The sequence below is a fragment of the Corvus kubaryi genome, unplaced genomic scaffold, assembly GCF_017639235.1.
Source record: "Corvus kubaryi isolate FWS band 111438036 unplaced genomic scaffold, C.kubaryi_AGA036_p1.0 37352, whole genome shotgun sequence".
NCBI classification, from domain to species: domain Eukaryota; kingdom Metazoa; phylum Chordata; class Aves; order Passeriformes; family Corvidae; genus Corvus; species Corvus kubaryi.
In genome coordinates this window covers 2,216,733-2,221,478 of record NW_024581114.1, presented here as the reverse complement: position 1 = coordinate 2,221,478, position 4,746 = coordinate 2,216,733, and the positions used below count along the sequence as shown (strand labels likewise).

Sequence of the window (4,746 nt, the reverse complement as noted above, 5' to 3'; positions counted from 1 at the left end):
CACCAACACACAATTCCCCCCAAGGAATTATCCCAAGAAATCACCAATTCCAGCCACGCCTGCTGAAGCTGCAGCTGCACCCCCAAGTGATTCCTGCCAGGACCACGCTCCTGGAAAAGATTTTTCCCTAGTTTTTTTAAGCTTGGAATCCATTTCTCCCTCTTTTTGATTTTCCTTGCATCCCAAACGTGCCCAGGCCTCCAGTGTTTACTTTGGGAACAATGGAAAACTCCTGGCTCTCCCTCACAGGAGGCCCAGGCCTTTCTTCTCCAGCCTAATTAGAGTTCCTTCCATGGCTAATTAAATCCCCCAGGGAATGAATCCAAATTTCCTGCAATGAAAATCAGCTGGATTCGCTCTGGGCACAGCCAAGCTCCCGTGCTCTGCTCTCCAAGGCTGGAATCTCCTCTTCCCCACAGGGAAATACTCTGGGATTGCACAGCTTCCAAGGAATTCTGTCACCTTTCCCCCTCTTCCCTGCTTTTTGGGATTTTAGGCAATTTTATTTCCAAGCAGAACAGTCAGAATTTAACTTTATTCTTCTTTATTTCTGATTTGACCTCTCATTCCTTGCTGGAATTTTCCCATTCCCACTTTTATTCCTTGTTGACTTCCCCAGCTTTGGGAGTAAACTGGGATATAAATATGGAAATAGGATCCCTTTCTTTATCCCACAACTCAGGGTCACTGCTTGATTCCCCCTGACTCAGCTATTCCCACAAAATTCTCTCTCTCATTAGGAATAAATCTGTGGAAATAATAAATAAAAAATAGGGAAATAAGAGCTTGGAAATGTTCTGACTACTCTGAATTCCCATATTTTCCACCAAGGAATGTCCCCCAGTCCCTTTCAGGAGAGCTCCCATCATTTTGGAGTCGATTTTTCCTGCTGGTGCAGCCCCAGGGTTGGGAGAAATTCCCAGGATTTAGACACCAGTTGCAGTGAGTTGGGGAATTCTCTTTAGTCCCCTTTTCCCCTAAAACAACTCAAGGAAATGGAATTTTCTACCTTTACATGGGATTTAATTTCCCAGTTAATGAGGGAATGAGGGAAAGATTGGCAGCAGATAAATCCCAAAATCCACCTCAGGACACTGACAGGCCCTGGAGAATCCCAGACAGGGATTTACAGCCCTGTCAGCCTGACTCCCATACAGGCCTTTCCCAGGCCTGGATAAATCCCACCTGGACACATTTCCAAGGATTCTCTGCTTCCCTGAGAGAGGGAAAAGTCCCTTTTGTGAGGGCTGGAGCAGCAAACCCTGCAATTCCATCCCACCTGAATCCTTCTGGGATTCCACAGCATCCCAGCACAATTCCAGCCCTCATTCCTTCCCTCCCAGCAGGAACGAGACCAAGATTTGCAGCAGATAAATCCCAAAATCCACCTCAGGAGACTGACAGGCCCTGGAGAATCCCGAGGCAGGGATTTGCAGCCCTGTCAACCTGAGCAGGAACCTCCAGACAAAATAAACACCCAGGAGGGAATATTTATTTTAGTGCACATTCCAGACTCTCGGATTTCTGGCAGTTGGACTCCAGTGCTCCTGGAATCCCGAGCCAAACATGACAGCGACTCCGTGCTCCCTCCGGCTCCTTTCCCTGGGAGCTGCTGTCTCCCCGGAATCAGCTCTGTCACCTTCCCCAAAGGGAATTTTTCCACTTGGGATTTGCCCACGCAGAGCAATGTTTGGGAATTGGCACGAGGATTTTGTGTGGATTCACTCCTGTGGGGCAGGGAGATGTGGGAGCAGGTTTGGGAGCTCATCCCAGCCTTTCCCTGGCCTGGGATCTGCCCAGGACAGATTTCATTCCCTGCTGTTTACACTGAGCTCAGAGTGATAAATTCAGCTGCTCCCTCAGACCAGCCAGGAAGGATTTCAAATCAAGCAAGGAATCATCACATGGAAATTCCTGGAATCTGGGAGTGACAATGGATTTCAGAGGGTTTTATTTCCCTGTTTGTCTTTTCCCTTGGGATTTTTTTTAGGGCTTCTCTGAAGTGAGCAACACTTTTGTGGTCTCGTTTCTCTCCAGGCCTTTGGAGCAGAGGAGCTCCGGAAATGTCCTTCCTGAGGGACTGAACAGATGGAATAAAGGAGAAATCTTGGATATGGAAAACATCCTGCTTGATTTTTGCAGACACCACAGCCCAGGCCAGAGGAGACTCCAGATTTTGGGGAGTTTCTCCAAATCCCAAGATCCAACCACATTCTGGTCTTTTTGGGGGTGTCCTGTGCAGGGCCAGGAGTTGGATGATCCTTGGGGATCCCTTCCAGCTCTGGATATTCTGGGATTCCTATGGAGATCCAGAAGGTCTGGGAAAAGAACTGCCCTTCACGAGCTCAAGTTCTTTTTTTGGGAAGTATCAACCACCTGGAAGTGAATTCCAGGGATTTAGATCCAGCTAGATCTGGACCTCAAAGACTTTTCTGTCTGGAAGAGCCAGTGCTGGCCCAAGCAGCTTTTCCAGGAGCACTGGCACTTCCCAAAATATTGAATTCCCTTTTCCAGGCAGTCAGGCTTGGGACAGGTGTGGGAATCATTAAAATCTAAGGAAAAAAACCATCCCTAAAATCCAATTTTGAATTAAAAGTGCTGAGTGAATGGTTGGGCTTGGTGGGCTCAGAATTTCAGAATTATTGGGTGCTTCTCCAGGGCCTCTCTTCCCAGCTGTTCCCAGATTTTTGCCTCTTTCCAGGGGTTTGGTTAAATTTCCAGCTGGCAGAGGTGGGGATCTGCTGGATCCGAGATCTCCAGGACCTGGCAATGGATCCCCCGCAGTGCCCAACTGCGCTGGAAACTGGGAAAACTGGTTTAGTGCTCCCTGAGCAAACACAGCTTGGAGATCCCTTGGATTTTGGCTTTATTCCCTATGGAAAAGCTGGAAAAATCCCCCACTTTGTTTTCAGGGCTGCTGGGAGGAGCTCAGAACGAGAGGGGCACGTGCAGGGGCAGAGCACAGGCTGCGTAATCAGCGTTAATTAATGAATGAATTAATTACTGGGGCTCTGCTGGCAGGCACCCAACGCTCCGGGAGGGGTGGGATGGAGCCAAATTCCAAAATCCAGGCTCGGAGCTCTCTGTATCTCCAGGATGGGAGCAGTTGAGAGGGGAGGGAGGGTTTGGGGGGGATTTTGGTTTATTTTGGGGTCAATTTCCATGATTTTAGGGGAGTTTTGGGGGATTCTGGGGGGATTTGGGGAAGGATTTTGGGGCTACCGGTGCCCCCACCCCAAAAACTGCAGGTGCTGGACGGGGCCAGACTGCTCAGGGACAACCTGGAATGGGGAAAGATTGGGAATTTGAGGGGTTTGGGGGGGTTTTATGGGAATTTGGAGGGATTTTATGTGATTTTGGGGGGAGTATCCCCTCAGGGGATTGAGGGAAGACAAACCCTGCACTTGTCACTCACGTGGGAGAGGCTGAGGTGTCCCAGGTTCTGTCCCCATGGAGAGATGGATCCTGAGGGAGATTTTGGAGGAGGAGGCTCCTTATCCCAAAGGGAAACTCATGGAAAATGAAAAATGATGATGATTAAAATCATTATTGATAAAAATAATTAATAATAAAAACCACAGCAGCTTTCGACCCCTTTTCTCCACATGAAAATCCAAAATAGGTGCTCAGGACCCACAGAGAAACTGAGGTAAAAAATTCCTAAAATCTGGATTTTTTTTTCTCTCAGCTGCCAGAGGAATTCCTCCCTGTGAGGGTGGGAATGGAATTCCCAGAAAAACTGTGGCTGCCTCATCCCTGCAAGTGTCCAAGGCCAGGCTGGGATACTGGAAGGTCCCTGCCCATGGTGGGGGTGGAATGGGATGATCTTTAAATCCCTTCTATCCCAAACCATTCCATACTCACTGATCCCAAAAGCTTTTCCAGGCTTATTCCAAGGATTTCATCTCCAACAGGAGAGAAATAAATGGGAGCAAAGTGCTGGAAGTGCAAGTGGGTTGTGTTTGTTCCTGAGGGAGGCCCGGCCAGACCACACAGCTCTGTTATCCAGGTGGAATTTTTTGGGATAAAACGGACACAATTCCGGGTTTGTTTCCCTGCTCCATAAATCCAGCACCTGTGTGGTCCCTGCAGGAACAGCACAGCCTGGATTTTCCCATCCCCAGCCTCTTCCCAAGGATTTGAAGGTGATGTTGCTGGTTTTGGGAGAATTCTCCACGTGGAATAACACCAGGGCCTGGAGGGAAAAATTCCCACCCTCTTTTCCCTGCTATTCCTGGTGGGAATTTACCCTGGGTCCCCACTTCAGGTGGTCCCAAAATCCTTCCCCAAATCCCTCAAAAATCCCCTAAAACTCCCCTAAAATCACTAAAATTGACCCCAAAATAAAGCAAAATCCCCCCCAAACTCCCCATCCCCCCAAACTGATCCCAGAATCCCCCCAGTCACAAAAAATTCCCACAAAATCAGACAAAAAAAACCCAAAATTCTGCTAAAACCCCCCCAAATCCCCCCAACCCGCCCAAATGTCCCTAAATGCCTTCAAAATTCCTTAAAAATCATCCCAAAATCACAGAAAGTTCCCATAAAATCACCCCAAATGAAACCAAAACCCCCCAAATGCCTCAAAAGTCCCCCAAAAAATCCCAAATCCACCCAAAATCCCCTAAAACCACCCAAAAATCCCCCCAAAATGACATAAAATCCCCCCAAAATCATCAATATTCCCCAAAAAAATCACGGGAAGGGAAGGGAAGGGAAGGGAAGGGAAGGGAAGGGAAGGGAAGG

At 48.3% G+C, this 4,746-nt stretch overlaps 1 long non-coding RNA gene across 1 annotated transcript in view; it reads right to left on the bottom strand.

The window, feature by feature from the left end:
• The window catches only part of LOC121666512, a 17,821-nt gene that overhangs the window by 6,949 nt on the left and 6,126 nt on the right, over positions 1–4,746 (bottom strand). The window contains exon 3 of the long non-coding RNA XR_006016677.1: positions 3,416–3,510. This is a non-coding gene — a long non-coding RNA (uncharacterized LOC121666512). The remainder of the gene's footprint in view (positions 1–3,415; positions 3,511–4,746) is intronic.